This window comes from Callorhinus ursinus, unplaced genomic scaffold (assembly GCF_003265705.2).
Source record: "Callorhinus ursinus isolate GAN/ISIS: 27379988/994484 unplaced genomic scaffold, GSC_fseal_2.0 scaffold4, whole genome shotgun sequence".
In the NCBI taxonomy this organism is placed as follows: domain Eukaryota; kingdom Metazoa; phylum Chordata; class Mammalia; order Carnivora; family Otariidae; genus Callorhinus; species Callorhinus ursinus.
In genome coordinates this window covers 119,197,421-119,216,125 of record NW_027397066.1, presented here as the reverse complement: position 1 = coordinate 119,216,125, position 18,705 = coordinate 119,197,421, and the positions used below count along the sequence as shown (strand labels likewise).

General features: G+C 37.2%; 1 protein-coding gene across 7 annotated transcripts in view; it reads left to right on the top strand.

The window, feature by feature from the left end:
• Nucleotides 1-18,705, top strand: part of INPP4B (inositol polyphosphate-4-phosphatase type II B) — an 864,684-nt gene that overhangs the window by 266,282 nt on the left and 579,697 nt on the right. The window lies entirely within an intron of this gene.

Sequence of the window (18,705 nt, the reverse complement as noted above, 5' to 3'; positions counted from 1 at the left end):
GAGAGAGAGAAAGCACATGGGGGGGGGGGGAGAGTCAGAGGGAGAAGCAGACTCCCTGCCGAGCAGGGAGCCCAATGCGGGACTCGAGCCAGGGACTCCAGGATCATGACCTGAACCGAAGGCAGTCGCTTAACCAACTGAGCCACCCAGGTGCCTGAGTTTGATAAGTTCTTTATAGATTTGGGATACTAGCCCTTTATCTGATATGTCATTTGCAAATATCTTCTCCCATTCTGTCGGTTGTCTTTGGTTGTGTTGACTGTTTCTTTTGCTGTGCAAAAGCTTTTTATCTTGATAAAATCCCAATAGTTCATTTTGGCCCTTGCTTCCCTTGCCTTTGGGGATGTTTCTAGGAAGAAGTTGCTGTGGCTGAGGTCGAAGAGGTTGCTGCCTGTGTTCTCCTTTAGGATTTTGATGGACTCCTGTCTCACGTTTAGGTCTTTCAACCATTTGGAGTCTATTTTTGTGTGTGGTGTAAGGAAATGGTCCAGTTTCATTCTTCTGCATGTGGCTGTCCAATTTTCCCAACACCATTTGTTGAAGAGACTGTCTTTTTGCCATTGGACATTCTTTCCTGCTTTGTCGAAGATAAGTTGACCATACAGTTGAGGGTCCATTTCTGGGCTCTCGATTCTGTTCCATTGATCTATGTGTCTGTTTTTGTGCCAGTGCCATACTGTCTTGATGATGACAGCTTTGTAATAGAGCTGGAAGTCTGGAATTGTGATGCCGCCAGGTTTGCTTTTCTTTTTCAACATTCCTCTGGCTATTCGGGGTCTCTTCTGGTTCTATACAAATTTTAGGATTATTTTTCCATTTCTTTGAAAAAAGTGGATGGTATTTTGAAGGGGATTGCATTGAATGTGTTCATTGCTCTAGGTAGCATTGACATCTTCACAATGTTTGTTCTTCCCATCCATGAGCATGGAACGTTTTTCCATTTCTTTGTGTCTTCTTCAATTTCTTTCATGAGTATTTTATTGTTCTCTGAGTACAGATCCTTTGCCTCTTTGGTTAGATTTATTCCTAGGTATCTTATGGTTTTGGGTGCAATTGTAAATGGGATCGACTCCTTGATTTGTCTCTCTTCTGTCTTGTTGTTGGTGTATAGGAATGCCACTGATTTCTGCGCATTGATTTTATATCCTGCCACTTTACTGAATTCCTGTATGAGTTCTAGCAGTTTTGGGGTGGAGTCTTTTGGGTTTTCCACATACCGTATCATATCATCTGCAAAGAGTGAGAGTTTGACTTCCTCTTTGCCGATTTGGATGCCTTTGATTTCTTTTTGTTGTCTGATTGCTGTGGCTAAGACTTCTAATACTATGTTGAATAGCAGTGGTGAGAGTGGACATCCCTGCCGCGTTCCTGACCTTAGGGGGAAATCTCTCAGTTTTTCCCCATTGAGAATGATATTTGCTGCAGGTTTTTCATAGATGGCTTTTATGATATTGAGGTATGTACCCTCTGTCCCTATACTCTGAAGAGTTTTGATCAAGAAAGGATGCTGTGCTTTGTCAAATGCTTTTTCTGCATCTATTGAGAGGATCATATGATTCTTGTTCTTTCGTTAATGTATTGTATCACGATTGATTTGCGGATGTTGAACCAACCTTGCAGCCCAGGGATAAATCCCAGTTGGTCATGGTGAATAATCCTTTTAATGTACTGTTGGATCCTATTGGCTAGTATTTTGGTGAGAATTTTTGCATCTATGTTCATCAAGGATATTGGTCTGTAATTCTCCTTTTTGATGGGGTCTTTGTCTGGTTTGGGGCTCAAGGTAATGGTGGCCTCATAAAACGAGTTTGGAAGTTTTCCTTCCATTTCTATTTTTTGGAACAGTTTCAGGAGAATAGATATTAATTCTTCTTTAAATGTCTGATAGAATTCCCCTGGGAAGCCATCTGGCCTGGGGCTTTTGTTTCTTGGGAGATTTTTGATAACTTCTTCAATTTCCTTAGTGGTTATAGGTCTGTTCACGTTTTCTATTTCTTCCTGGTTCAGTCTTGGTAGTTGTTACATCTCTAGGAATGCATCCATTTCTTCCAGGTTATCTAATTTGCTGGCATAGAGTTGCTCATAATATGTTCTTAGAATTGTTTGTATTTCTTTGGTGTTGGTTGTGATCTCCCCTCTTTCATTCATGATTTTGTTGATTTGGGTCATTTCTCTTTTCTTTTTGATCAATCTGGCCAGGGGTTTATCCATTTGTTAATTCTTTCAAAGAACCAGCTCCTGGTTTCATTGATCTGTTCTACTGTTCTTTTGGTTTCTCTTTCATTGATTTCTGCTCTGATCTTTATTATTTCTCTTCTCCTGCTGGGTTTAGGCTTTATTTGCTGTTTTTTCTCTAGCTCCTTCAGGTGTACGGTTAGGTTGTGTATTTGAGACCTTTCTTGTTTCTTGAGAAAGGCTTGTATTGCTATATGCTTTCCTCTTAGGACTGCCTTTGCTGCATCCCAAAGATTTTGAACAGTTGTGTTTTCATTTTCATTGGTTTCCATGAATTTTTTTAATTCTTCTTTAATTTCCTGGTTGACCCATTCTTTCTTTAGTAGGATGCTCTTTAGCCTCCACATACTTGAGTTCTTTCTGATTTTCCTCTTGTGACTGAGTTCTAGTTTCAAAGCATTGTGATCTGAAAATATGCAGGGAATAATCCCAATCTTTTGGTACCAGTTGAGACCTGATTTGTGACCTAGGATGTGATCTGTTCTGGAGAATGTTCCATGGGCACTAGAGAAGAATGTGTATTCCCTTGCTTTGGGATGGAATGTTCTGAATATATCTGTGAAGTCCCTTTGGTCCAGTGTGTCATTTAAAGTCTTTATTTTCCTGTTGATCTTTTGCTTAGATGATCTGTCCATTTCAGTCAGGGGGGTGTTAAAGTCCCCCACTATTTTTGTATTGTTGTCAATGTGTTTCTTTGCTTTTGTTATTAATTGCCTTCTATAATTGGCTGCTCCCATTTTAGGGGCATAGATATTTACAATTGTTAGATCTTCTTGTTGGATAGACCCTTTAAGTAGGATATAGTGTCCTTCTTCATCTCTAATTACAGTCTTTGGTTTAAAATCTAATTTGTCTGATATAAGGATTACCACCCCAGCTTTCTTCTGGTGTCCATTAGCATGGTAAATGGTTTTCCACCCCCTCACTTTCAATCTGGGCCTGTCTTTGGGTCTAAAATGAGTCTCTTGCAGACAGTGTATCGATGGGTCTTGTTGTTTAATCCAATCTGATAGCCTGTGTCTTTTGATTGGGGCGTTTAGCCCATTTACATTCAGGGTAACTATTGAAAGATATGAATTTGGTGCCATTATATTATCTGTAAGGTGACTGTTACTGTATATTGTCTCTTTTCCTTTCTGATCTATGCTGCTTTTAGGTTCTCTCTTTGCTTAGAGGACCCCTTTCAATATTTCTCATAGGGCTGGTTTCGTGTTTGCAAATTCCTTTATTTTTTGTTTGTCCTGGAAGCTTTTTATCTCTCCTTCTATTTTCAATGACAGTCTAGCTATTTATAGTATTCTTGGCTGCATATTTTTCTCATTTAGTGCTCTGAAGATATCATGCCAGTCCTTTCTGGCCTGCCAGGTCTCTGGGGATAGGTCTGTTGCCAGTCTAATGTTTCTACCATTATAGGTTACAGATCTCCTCTCCCGAGCTGCTTTCAGGATTTTCTCTTTGTCTCTGAGACTCCTAAGTTTTACTATTAGATGTCGTGGTGTTGACCTATTGTTATTGATTTTGAGAGGGGTTCTCTGTGCCTCCTGGATTTTGATGCCTGTTTCCTTCCTCACATTGAGGAAGTTCTCTGTTATAATTTGCTCCAATATACCTTCTGCCCCTCTCTCTCTTCTTCTGAGATCCCAATTTTTCTAATGTTGTTTCATCTTATGGTATTGCTTATCTCTCGAATTCTGCCCTCGTGATCCATTAGTTGTTTATCTCTTTTTCTCAGCTTCTTTATTTTCCATCATTTGGTCTTCTGTATCGCTGATTTTCTCTTCTGCCTCATTTATCCTAGCAGTTAGTGCCCCCATTTTTGATTGCATCTCATTAATAGCCTTTTTGATTTCAACTTGGTTAGATTTTAGTTCTTTTATTTCTCCAGAAAAGGTTTCTCTAATTAAACTCCCATGCTTTTTTCAAGCCAAGCTTTAAAATCATGATTCTGAACTCTAGGTCCGACATTGTACTAATGTCCATATTGAGTAGGTCCCTGGCAGATGGTGCTACCTCTTGTTCTTTTTGTTGAGGTGATTTTTTCCATCTTGTCATTTTGTCCAGAGGAGAATAGATGAACGAGAGAACAAAATGCTAACAGGGTAACAGGGTAACGTCCCCAGAAAATATACTCTAAACAATTCAGAAAAGACCTGAAACCAGGGGAAAAGAAAGGGAAAGAAAGAGGAAAAAAAAAAAAGAAAAAGATAAAAACAATCAAAAACATAAGAAAACAAAAAAACAGAATATGATCAAATATGATCAGGCTGGTGCATAGATCATTGCCACACACTAGATTTTGGGCGCATTTTGGTCTGTTAGAAGAAAGTGCCTCCCAAAATTTTAAAGAAAGAAAGACTTATATATGTACAAAATGAGGGTTGATATGATGAAGGGATGGAATATGAATGTAAAGATGAAAATTATAAAAAATTTAAAAAAGGAATTGATAAGACAAGAAGTTGTTTGAAAAAAGAAAGAAGAGGATTTAAAAAAAAAAGAAAGACAAAAAAGTGCGGGAGAGAATGTTATCAGGCAGGAGACTAGAACAAAGCCATACACTAGAGATTTAGGGTATATTTTGATCTGTTAGAAGAAACTGTATCTCAAAATTTTAAAGAGAGAACAACTTATATATATATATATGCCAAAAATAAGGGTAACTACCATGAAGGGATAGAATATGACTCGAAAAATGAAAAATAAAAATGTTTTTTTTAAAAAGGGATTGATAAGATGTTGGTTGAAAAAGGGAAAAAGAAAAATTAAAAAAAAAGTTTAAAAAATTAACTTTGAAAGACTAAAGAATCATGGTAAAAAAGCCATGAATTCTATGTGCAGTATTCCCCTAGTGCTGGAGTTCTGCTGTTCTCATTGATCGGTAAACTTGGTCTTGGCTTGCTGGCTGTTCTTGCTGATCTTCTGGGGGAGGAGCCTGTTGCCGTGGTTCCCACTTGTCTTTGCCAGAGGTGGAATTGCCCCACCCTTGCTGGTTCGGGCTAAGTAATCTGCTCTGGTTTTCTCTCGGGAGCTTTTGTTCCCTGCAAGCTTTCCGTACAGATTTGGAGGATGAGAGTGAAAATGGCCCTCCCAGTCTCCGCCCCAGAGGAGCCGAGAACTCGGGGCCCTGCTCCTCAGTGCACCCCCAGAGAAAAGCAGTCAATCACTCCCGTCTCCCCGGTCTCCGGCCACACTCTGTGCTCACCTGGCCTGTGACCAAGGGTTTTTATCTCTGGCACCCAACTCAGTGTGGAGTCTCCAAACCCAGCAGATCCCTGTGGTGTGGTCCCGCGCCACTCCTCCCAGGGAAGGAAAGGGAGTCTCCCTGGATCTGCCGCTTGTTGGGTCCCTGCTGGAGGAGCAGTGGCCTGACTGTGTCACTGATAACAGTTTATGGCAACCCCGAGCTGAGAGCCTGTGCCTCGGCTCCGTCTCTGCAGCCGGCTTCCCCGCTCTGATGCCCGGGAGCTCTGCCACACTCAGGCACCCCCGGTCTTTCTGTGACCCCGAGGGTCCTTAGACCACACTGTCCCACAAGGGTTCCACCCCCCATTTAGCCACTGGAGCGACGTCCCTCAGCAGAGCCGACTTCTAAAAGTTCTGATTGTGTGGTCCGTTGCTCTATCACTTGCCAGAAGCGGCTGGCGGAGGCCCCCTCCCCCACTGTCTATCCTCCCGAATATTGCCTCGGATTCACTTCTCAGCAGGTCCTACCTTCCAGAAGGTGGTCGCTTTTCTGTTCAGAGAGTTGTTGCTATTCTTTTCTTTCAGGGTCTTTTGTGGTTCCATTAAAATTTTAGGAATGTTTTTTCTACTTTGGTAAAAAAATGCCATTGGAATCTTACAGAGATTACATAGAATGTATAGATGGCTTTTGGTAGTATTGAAATTGTAACAATATTAACTCTTCTAATCATTAAACACAGGATACATTTCCACTTATTGTGTCTCCTTCAATTTCTTTCATCAATATCTTGTAATTTTCAGAATAAAGATCTTTCACCCCTTTGGTTAAATTTATTCCTGAGTATTTTGGTTTTGTTTTGATTTTGATGCTGTTGTAGATAGGATTGATGTCTTTATTTCTTTTTCAGAAAATTTACTGTTGATGTATAGAAATGTTACTGATTTTTTATATTAATTTTTGTATCCTTCAACTTTAATCAATTTATTGATTAGTTCCAACAGTTTTTTGTTGTGACAAAAGTTATGACAAAGTCATGACATCTGCAAATGCAGAAAATTTTATTTCTTCCTTTCCAATTCTGATTTTTTAAATTAATTAAACAATTTATTTTTTATTCCTTTTATTTCTTTATCTTGCCTGATTGCTATAGCTATGCGTTCTAGTACCAAGTTGAATAGGAGTCATAAGAATATACATTCTCTCTTGTTCTGATCTTAGAGGAAAAGCTTTCAAACTTTCACCATTTAGTATAATGTTAACTGTGAGCTTGTCAGATATGGCCTTTATAATGTTGAGATATATTCCTTCTATGCCTAATTTGTCAAGTGTTTTTTATCATAAGTGAACATCAAATTTTGTCAAATGTCTTTTGTGCTAAGATGATCATATGATTCTTTTCTCTCATTCTATTTATGTGCTATATCACATTGATTTACACATGTTGAATCATCCTTGCATCTCAGGAATAAATCCCACTTGATCATGGTGAATGATCCTTTTTAATGTGCTGCTGAATTTGGTGTGCTAGTATTTTTTTGAGAATTTCTGCATCTATGTTTATCAGGGATATTAGTCTGTAATTTTCTTTTCTTGTAGGGTCCTTATTTTGCCTTTGGTATCAGGGTAATGCTGGCTTTGTAAAAGGAGTTTGGGAGTGTTCCCTCCTCTTCCATTTTCTGGAAGAGTTTGAGAAGAATTGGTGTAAATTCTTAAAATGGTTGGTAAAATTCACCAGTGAAGCTATCTGGTCCTAGGTTTTTCTTCACTGAGAGAATTTTGAATACTCATTCAATCTCCTTACTCATAATTGTACTATTCAGATTTTCTATATCTTTCTGATTAAGTCTTGGTAGGTTGTATGTTTGTAAGAATTTTTCCATTTTTTCTAAACTGTCCACTTTGTTTGCATATAGTTGTTCATAGTAGCCTTTTATGATCCTTTGTATTTCTGTGATATCAGTTGTAATGTCTCCTTTCATTTATAATTTTGTTGATTTGAGTTTCTCCATTTTTCCCTTGAATAGTCAAGCTAGGAATTTGCCAATTTTGTTTATCTTTTCAGAAACCAACTTTTAGTTTGGTTAATCTCTTGTTTTTCTATTTTTCCTTTGTCAATGTATTACTTTTCTGTTCTCCATTTTATTTATTTCTGTTCTAGCCTTTGTTATTTCCTTCCTTCTGCTAACATTGGGTTCAGTTTGTTTTTATTTTTTTAGTCTCTTAAGGAAGAGTTAGGTTGTTTATTTGGGATCTTTCTTGCTTCATGGTGTAAATGTTTATTGCTGTAATCTTTCTTAAAACTGTTTTTGCCATATCCCATAAGTTCTGGTGTGTTGTGTTTTCATTTTCACTTGTCTCCAGAAAATTTATTTCCCTTTGTTTTAAGATTTTATTTATTTATCTGAGAGAGCGAGATAGTGAGAGAGAGAGCATGAGCGGGGGGGAGGGTCAGAGGGAGAGGGAGAAGCAGGTTCCCCACTGAGCCAGGAACCCAATGTAGGGCTTGATCCCAGCACCTTGGGATAATGACCTGAACTGAAGGTGGATGTTTAACTGACTGAGCCACCCAGGCACCCCTTATTTCCCTTTTAATTTCTTCTTTGATCCACTGATTTTTCAGGATATTGTTGCTTAATTTCCATCTGTTTGTGAATTTTTCATTTTTTCTTCTTGTTACGGATTTCTAGTTTCCTGCTATTGTGATCAGAGAAGATACTATAATTTTAATCTTCTTGATTTTGTTAACACTTGTTTTGTGGACTAACATATCATCTATTCTAGAAAATGCACCATGTGTACTTGCAAAGAATGTCTATTCTGTTTTTGGATAGAATATTCTGTATATATCTGTAAGGCCCATTTGGTCTATAGTGTTGTCCAAATCCACTCTTTTCCTTATTGATTCTCTGTCTGGATGATCTACCCATTGTTGAGAGTGGGATATTAAAATCCCAAACTGTTCTTGTATTGCCGTTTATTTCTCCTTTTAGCTCTGTTTTTTGGTTTTTTGTTTTGGGGTTTTTTGTTTTGTTTTTGTTTTTGCTATATATATATATATATACATATATATATATATATACATAAAAGATTTTATTTATTTATCTGACAGAGAGAGACACAGCAAGAGAGGGAACACAAGCAGGGGGAGTGGGGGAGGGAGAAGCAGGCCCCCTACCGAGCAGGGAGCCTGATGTGGGGCTCGATCCCAGGACCCTGGGATCACGACCTGAGCTGAAGGCAGACGCCCAATGACTGAGCCACCCAGGCACCCCTTGCTTTATGTATTTAGATAATAAACCCAATGTTGGGTACATAAAAATTTATAATCATTATATCTCCTTGATGGATTAGCCTTTTTATCATTATATAATGACCTTCTTTGTCTCTTTTTTCTGTTTTTTTTTAAAGATTTATTTATTTATTTTAGAGAGAGAGAGAATGCAGGGTGGGGGAAGCAGAAAGAAAGGGAAAGAGAGAATCTCAAGCAGAACCCCTGTTGAGCATGGAGCCTGACATGGGGCTCAATTTTATGACCCTGAGATCATGACCTAAGCTGAAATCAAGAGTGGATCGCTAAACTGACTGAGCCACTGAAGTGCCCCTCTTTTTACCATTTTTAGTGTAAAGTCTATTTTGTCTGACAGAGATATAGCTACTCCTGCTTTCATTTTTGTATTGTTTGTTTGTTTGTTTGTTTTGGTTACCGTTTACTTGAAATATCTTTTTCCATCTCTTTATTTTCAGTCTAAGTGTGTCTTTAAGGTTAAAGTATTTCTCTTGTAGGCAGCATAAGATTGGATCTTGTATTTTTATCCATTCAGCCATTTCATGTTTTTTATTGGATAATTTAATACAATTACATTTAAAGTAATTATTGATACGTAAGGACTTACTATTGCCATTTTGTTAATTGCTTTTTGGTTGTTTTGTAGATCCATTGTTCTTGTTTCTTATTGGGCTGTCTCTTTTCATGGCAAACATGCTTTTGGGTGGCCTTTGTGATCCCCAACTGCTGGTGTTCACACTGTTGTGAGAGCTTTTACCGTAGAATGTGGTGGAACTTGTGGCTTGTTTCTAACCAATAGAAGATGGAAGAGGTGATAGGATATACATGATTGCATGTATGCAGCATGTTATGTAACATTATATGTTTGTTACCTAAGATTTTAGCATTCATTTTGCTGGAGTCTCTTTTGCTAGCTTTGAGATATTAATGAGCTATGTTGGAAAATCTCATATGACAAGGAAGTGCAGGTGACTTCTAGGAGCCAAGCGCAGCCTCTGGCCAACTATCACCAAAACAATGAAGTTCTCACTCCTCAGCTGAAGCACTGAATTTCACAAGAAACTGAATTCTGCCAACAACTTGAGTGAACTTGGATACAGATCCTTACCCAGTCAAGCTTCAAATGAAACCAAAGTCCTGGCTAACTTCTTCATTGCAGCCTTGTCAGACCCTAAACAGAAGGCCCAGAGATAAGATGTGGTGATATTGTTACACAGCAATAGATAAGTAACATACTTGGTTTCCAAAACAGGCTTCTTTATATGGAAATAATTTACTGTTTAAACCAAAGTTAAAGAATCTAGTTTATATGATAGTGATTTCTTATTATAAATATGTAATTAAACATTCTGCATATTATTTTGCTCATATAGATATTTGTTTACTAAAAAAAATTTGGGTTGGTCATGTTGTAATTATTGTTTTAATTCATGTGTCCACTACTGTTCTCATAGATTAATAGATTGCCATTTTGCTTTACACCAGTTTGATAAGCTTAGTCGTTATAAGTCTGCTCCTGAGAGGTAGATCTATTCTTCATGGAATGACAAAACATGGCTTCATTCAGATAAATACTCCTTTGAATGGCTTCTGTGGAGACTGCCATTGGCCTTCTGACTGGACCTCCTGTACACCAAGTACTGAGAGAGCTTTATTATATTGATAGTTCTCTGTCTATATTTACATGTTTTACATCTTTAAATATAAATGCTTGTATATCCCTGGTGTTCCAACGTGCAGAGGAAAAAAATGAGTCTCTATGGGGATTTTAAAGTTGGCTATCCTTGACTGTAATTTGGTCATTTAAACTAAAATGACCAAAAGCAGGGCTATTAGATGAGTCAAGCATTCCTATAATGGGGTTGTTAAAATTGTTTAAATTCAGTGCGTTGGCTAGTTTATAGATAAGTAATTCAAATGGTTACCTTTGTGAAGCTGCTACTTGTATCCTCAAAATATAGCAGGACTTTCTAGTTAGTTAGTGATAAACAGGGCTAAGAAATATACAACACAGTTTTTTCATATATACTCTGCTTTCTTTTTTTGTGAGAAATTAAAGTATGAGAAAATATAAAAAAACTAAGTATCAAATGCAGTTTGTATTATTGTAACACTAAGGTATTGTATTGTATTGTAACACTTAAGTGTTATTTAACAATTTGTATTATTAAATTTTCAATTTAAACACTTGGTCAAGTGTTACTTAGTATATGCTACTCAAGTCCTAGAGTATTGATTGAGTACCTATGATGTAAAAAGCTGTTTCATGTACTCTGGGACACACCAGATAAGTGAAATGTAGCTGCTAGTCAACAATGAAGAGAAGTAAAAAGGGGCACATTTGTTACTATGCTCTATATACATGCTCCACTAGAAGTGTTCTAAACAATTTTTAGTTTTTCACACAAGCACACATTCTCCTATCTCATCTGTGTCTTTGCACTTGTTTTTCCCCAAACATTGTCTTGGCTAGCTTTTGTCCATTCATAAAAACTAGCTCAGGTGGTCTTTCCTCTGGGATATTTCCCTGACCATTCTTTTGTCTACAACTAGATTAAGCATCCCATTCCATACCTTCAGTCACCAAAGGATGTATATTTATATTGCCACATTGTATGCTCCATTGCAGTTTCTCCTTTTCTTCTCTCTCTCTGTTCCCACACTAGTATTTTTCTATCTATTCCAAACAGTAGCATTTTGGTAAAAGGCTAACAAATGGCTGCTCACAGGCCCCACACACTATCTGTGTGTGTGTCTATATAGTATATATAATGTCTGTGCATATATGCATAAATATATACAAATGCATACATTTATTAAATATCTTACAGATGTAAATGTGGCACATAATTTAAAAATAATAAAATCTGCAATATATTATTAAATTCCATATAGCCATTGATTGTCAAATAATTCTTTCATTGATTTTTGCACAATTCTTGTGCCCACACCAACCTATGATTATCTATGATGTTGCCATTTTTTAGGCTACTAAACACTTTTAAGTTTAATTTGCATGATTAGCATATTATCCATTATTTCTTTAAGTCTAGATAATCAATAAAGCAGCAAGTTCAGTCTTGATTTGTAGGGCTCTCTGATAGTCATGATGAAAATGCTCCTATCATGGCCAATTTCAGGTACTAACATGAGTTCCCTGACTGCAAATTTGGGAAGAGGTGCTCTGTAGCTCAATATATGGCTTTTCTACCCTATAGATACAGTTGATCTATATGAGCACAAATAGTAAAATGTCCTAAATTAATTAGGAGTAATGAGTTCTGAGTATTCTATTTTTGTTTCTAATATAATTTATTAAATTATAAATTTACATAATATACTTTTAAAAAATAGTGTCTATGTTTAATAACTAGCAAATTTCCTGCAAATATAACAATCAACTCTTGTGAGCTAGCTCAAATTGAGGCCAAATGAGATAAATATTATAGTAAAAGTTCAGAAATTGTGTTTGGAAAGCCCAGAGATGGTAGAAGTTAATTTTGGATAGGTACGTAAGAGAAAAATTAAAGTTATTACTATCTTATAGACAATATTTCTTCTACATTTTCATGTTTGGTTCACAAAACATTTTCATATTTATAATACCATTTATAATAGACCTCATTATAAATAGCCATGGTACTGAAGGAGCCAGGATTAGAAATCCCTTTTATACATGAACAAAGCAAAATTTGGGGATTTTAAGTTGTTTGTTGCAGGTTGCTTTTATGTCTAACTCTATTCTAATCTCTGTGGACAGTGTAAAATCACATAACCTAATTCCTGTCCTACAAGAGCTTTTCTGTCTGTCAGGGGAAGCACAAATAAGAAGAGGGAGCAGAAAGTAATTCCTGGAGTCATGGGTTAAGATGGAGCTGACTGTATTAAGAAAGACAGTTTGACATGGATAGTCAGCAACAGACTGTCGATGTGTGAGTCCCAGCTCTGACATTTACTAGTCATCTGAACTTGGGTAAGTTATGTTAGTCTTCAGTCCTTCCTTTCCTTATCTGTAAAATGGGCATAATATTAGCACCCATTCTAGAACTGAGTTTGCTTTTTTTTGTGTGTAGTGTAGAATAGGGCCTTGAACCTGAAAAACATTGGCCTTTTCCATTATTATTCTTATTATAAATCATTTCTTTATGTTTTTTTAAATAAAATACTTACAAATAGCATGAATCTTACAACAGAAAATATAGCATGTTCTGCCAATGCTCAGGCAGTTCTTTTCTGTTACATTTGAACTGTTCTTGTATTTAAAATTCTGGGTTTGGACTCGATTCCATTGTAGCAGTTGTGGAGAAAGGAAGTGATATGTTGCAGTGCAAACTCTTGAGTGTGATCACAAACTACAGATGCTGCTTTTGGTTTAAAAGGCTTAGGTTGAACCACCAGAGTGAGAAAGGATGATGAGGATGGTAGAGATTGGGTGAATGGGGTCCTAAAAGTGACTTTTATGTCTTTCTTTCCCTTGGTGACATGATTTATGAATTCTTTTTAAGGCTTTGGTATTTCTGCTTTAACTTATCTATAACTATTATCCTCATTGCCAATAGATTTTTCTCTATTTTATCTTTTGATATATTATTCTTATTTGGTTTCCCTTATGCAAATAAGGAAGTTGGAGGCATATCAGGGAAAACAGTTGGTCATAATATAGAAATCCATGCCTAAAATCTTACTTGATAGGTTGCATAATGTCAAGGTAAAAGACAGCTTTTTATAAAAATCTATTTATTTCCAATGTAAGGGCAGCTTATCTTTGGGCTTAGGAGATGACATTTCCGAAGAATAAACACTTTTATTCTGCCTTTTACTATTCTGGATCATTCTTCCACTAGAATGTAGTTCTAATAGGTGAGGAATTCTTGCCTGCTTTGCTCACTCCTATAGCTTCAGCACCAAGTAAGTGCCTGGTGCATATTAGAAGCTCAATAAATATTTGTTAGGTAAACAAATTAGTCCCACCTGGATATTGAGTGTAAATGTAGCTGTGTTACATGTGGAGTATTGGGAAGCCACAAATGATATCCAGCCTAGTTAAAAAGCATTAGAGTGCCTACCCTACAACTCAGTGGATTTGTAACAGCTATGAAAGGGCACAGTCAGGGATTCAATCTCTTAAATGTAACGGGCACATGCAATATATAATTCTTCATCCAGCACCTTGAATTATTTGAGCAATTAGGCAGGTAATACACATAGTAGTAACCACAGGGTCAAGGGTGTAATGGTAGAGCACTGTCATCATAAGCTTCATTTTTGTGACAAGTATCAAATACGTCATGTTTGTACTAGTTCTGTTTTCAGGCCAGATTTTCCAGGAAGATCTACACTGAAGCAGGCATGCATCTGAGGTAGATGATAGTTGCTAATAATAGTAATACTTATTGAGTGTTTTCAATATGCCATCTCTGGCCTAAGCATTGTACACTCACTATTAATACTGACAAAGGCTCTGTGCATTGGCTATTCTGATCATTCTGCCTTCTCAATGAGGAAATAGGAACTCAGGGATGCTTATGTCATCATTATATGGTTATGTCATTATTTGTTACTGTGGAACTTTTAAATTCATAATACAGCAGCAATAGAAACATCAGAAAGACACTGAGGTATGGTGGAGAAAGTAGATGGTTGGTTGAAAACTTTGGTTTAGTTATTTAATCTTGGTGGTCTCACAGCCCACTCTGGGCCCCAGTAGTCTCGTCTGTTAAATAGAGTAGGACTTCAAAATCCTCTACAGTTTTTTTAAAAAGTTGCTATAGTTCCTATTTTGATTTACCCCTTGAGTGAATCCATCTATTGTTTCTGTCCAATAGGAATTCTTGTTCTCCCTTTTTTCCTTGTCTTTCTTTTTTTTTTTTTTCCTTTTGTTTGGCCTCTCATCATGATTCTGCTAAACTATGGGTCAAATGGGATTTGGGGCTGAATGGAGAGCCAAAATAATGTGGCTAACACTTCCTAAGGGAAACCATATTCCACAGTAAATTTCTCTTCCTGTGACCCCTATCAGAGTTGAAAGTTATTTCAGTCAAATTAAGGATTAACAAGGCTTTTGTTGGATAGCCTGAGGCTCTCAGTGCTAGCTAACTGTCATTAAGGGAGTCTGTGTTCCAGTTGCTACTAAATCTACATTTTTATTCATTCATTCGTTCATTCATTCATTCAGCCAGCCAGCCAGCCAGCCACCCAGCCATGTAATATTTAATGAAGTCTGCCTATTTGGAGTCAGTGCCATAGTGTGTCACAATGAGTGTCACTTTCCTTATGTCCACAGAGCTATGCAACTGGAAGTAGGGCATTGTTGTATAAACAAACAAAAAAATTAACAGCAAGTTAAGTGCTAAATGAGAAGCATGTACTAGTTACTGTGAGGATATGGGAAAGCTTGCTGAATTCTAAAAGTCAGCAAAGCCTTTATCAAAGAGAAGATATTTGAGTTGAATCCTGACAATTTTTGAAAACCACTCTCTTGATAAATTGGTGATTTCCTGTCCCCAGTGACAGCACGACAGACAATGACAGGAGAACATGGTATCTCAGGGGATACTCTCATTCTCTAAGCTTCAAGTAACTTTATCCAGCCAGGGTAAGGCTGAAAGACAGCATTTAATGTCAAGAGGGCCTGCTCATAATGTCCACATCAGAGATGAAAAATAACCACAGTGCTCTCATGGGAGAGAGACCATACTAGACTGGTGGCAAGTGAGAAGGCTTGGAGGAAAGGTGGGATATGAACGGGATCTTAAGTAGATGAAAGGCTAGCAGAGTCTAGGTCAGGAAACAGAAAATAAGAAGGTTGAATATTCCAAGCTGGGAAATAAAGAGGACAGGGAGAGAACCAGCTCTCCCGATGAGCTGGGGTACAGTGAGAAGACCAGAAAGGTTAGCTGTGAGCAGGTAGATCTAATGTTGGAAGTGGATGAGTTCAGGTTTTATAATCTCTTAAATGTCATACTAAGGCATTTGGCATTGATGAAGTCCAACAGCTAAATGGTTTAAGTTAGAAGTTTAGCTATGGCACCTTTTAGTCATATAATCTCAGTCATGTCTCTTAATATCTCTGAATTTTACTTTAGTCACCTATAAGATAGGGATAATACCACTTTCCCTACCTGTTTAAAATAATCAATTGAAATGATACATATAAAGGTATTGGGTAAATTGTAGAATTTTATGCAAATAAATAGATACATGCATAGCCAACAAGTTCTAAGTAGAAAGACATGAGAAAATTGGAGAATGCAAATTGTCAGTATAATTCAAGGTGGGTTTGATGATGAAATTAAAGTCAAGAAAACAGGTGGCGATGGCACTCGTCCAACATGAGAGCCTGTATTCAGAAATCATTTGTGGCTGTTTTCAAGCTAAACTTGATAGACATGTGATTTAGCACAAGGAATCTATGATGGTGTGCTAAATCCTCCACCACACACTTGCCTCCTTTTCACCACACTAATAGGATCCAAGTCAAAGGTAATAGTTGGAGATTTTTTATTTATAGAGAGAGCATGCATGCCTGAGTAGGAGGGGGAGCAGAGAGAGAGGAAGAAGGAGAGAGAGAATCTCAAGCAGACTCCCCGCTGACATGCAGACAGGGACTGGACACAGGGTTCCGGCTCACGACCCTGAGAGCATGACCTGAGCCGAAATCAAGAGTTCAACACTTACCTGACTGAGCCACCCAGGCACCCCTAGTTGGAAATTTTTCACAATTGGAATTTAAGAGTGAGAGGGTGCCATTCTTTTTTTTCTTTTCTTTGATTTTTTTTTTAAGCATAATAAGGTTGAGAAACAAGCTGGTGAAGTTTCTAGCCAAGTGTATGACTGATTTTTAGAGTTTTTATCTTCAGGCTGAAGTGTCATGATGGCCTACCTCAGGAACAATATTCTCCACTTTCTGCTATACTGTCCTGAAGAACAAAGAATTGCTGCCTATCCTTGCCAGAGACAAGCCATAAATGGATGTAGGGCCTTGGGCATGAAAGAGAGGGAAAAGTTTGTTAAAAGAAGGAAGAAACTGAGTAGCACAAGTTTCAAGCAAGAAGATACAAGAGGAATATTTTTTATCAACAAAGATAATGGACATGAGATATGTCCTGAGAGCTTAGGTCATACTGAAAGCTGCTCAGAAGGACATACTAAATTGACCATAGAAGCCATTTCTGAATCCCCATCCTCCTGGGGAGGAGGAAGCTCTGTCTGGGTTGGCATATACCACTTTGCCCTGATACAACAATTAACTATTCTTCAGGTTTTTACATATGTGCTTGGTTGGACATCCCCAGGGGTACCTCTCCCCACTTTTAGTCACTAGCATGTAAATATGTAGTTCTCCACTGTACAAAGCGAGAGGATACAGAGAACGGTAAAAGGGGCAAAGAAACCAACTGACAGAAGACTGGGTACTGGGATTAGTATTTCCATTTCTCTTCCTCCTGTAGGAACTGGGAGTCTTTGGGTAAGGATTGCAATAGATGGAGACCATTGTGGAGTATGGAAAGCTACATCTTGTGTAACTTACCCAAAACCATCTGTCCTCCTTGCCGCTGTAATTCTTCAAAATACATATAAGCAAACATAAATATATTACATATAATATACTATGCAAATAATTTGTATTAATTTGTATTATTTATACATTATATAATTATATGTTTATATATTATATAACTTACATATTTATTAAATTACATATTTATATAAATTTATGTGATTTATATATTATATAAATGTATAATTATATGATGTATAATACAATATGTATCATATTGTATAATATGTAATATGATGTTATATATAATACATACTTATACAATATAATTATATAATATTATGTAAATATATATTTATTTACATTTATTGAATACCTATTCATGCTTATCAGCCTTTCAATGAATATTTACTAAGTGCCAACCGCAGGACTCACCAAACTGGAAGGTAAGTATTATTCCCTCACGTTTTGTAATGGAGAAAAAAGAAGTACAGGTAAAGGGAAAGGAAGAATCTAGTCTAAACTCAGAGAGTTAATAAGAGGGGGAGTTGGGATATTCTCACCCGGATAAAAATTTCCTTACTTTAAAAAATCCTGAATCACTAAATTCTTGCTAATTTCTCGGTATCCATTCTAATCCTACAAGTAGAGGAGCAGAGAGAGTCCTCTGCTGTAAATGATAATCACATGCAGATTTGTCACTGACTTGTGCTTTTGCCAGAATATAGTGTGGTTGTGAGAAGCAGCGTTGTATTTTAGGGTCTTTCCAACTTCCCACCAACTTCTCAGGATGGCTAAGAGACTGAGTGCCCCATTGCATCACAGCGTTAGTGTTAATTTCTCACTTCTTACTGAAGAAACCTTCAGGAGTGGAGACACTCCAGAGCTTGTCTGCACAGGTATACCTGGCCCTCAGAACTTCCCTGGAGATGCGTATGTGCTCATGCCCCAGCGCCTCTCAGAATAAGTGAGGCAGCATCGTTTCCTTACAACTCCGGCGTTGAGCAGAATGGTATAGTTTTATGAGCCAGTGATATAGAGCTTTTTAGATCTAATTTAATTCAATAACAGGACAGTATGACAGGCAATCTTCAAAGACAAGAAGAACTTTGAAGAGAGAGATAAAATTAAAGGGGCCTACTACTGGCAATCGAAGATGATGAAATTTTTTATCATTAGCTATTCCTGAAGCAATAATAAGTGAAGAATGTAGAAAATAGCTAAATATTTCTTAATTTAGTTTGATAGTCCTGGTATAACCCAGAAAAGCAATTAATTAGTTCATTCACTCATTTATTCAATTACTGAATTTTTATTGAATGCTTTCTATGTATCAGGCACAATTAAGCACTCTTTATCACCATAGGCTTTAAAAATACCATTTGTCTAAAATATAGCTCTATGTTTTCTTTAATTAACTGGTGTTCTCTCTACTTCCAGAATAATCTGATTCTAATTTACTGTCTGTCATCCCCTTGCCAAGACCGTCAAAGTATTGTT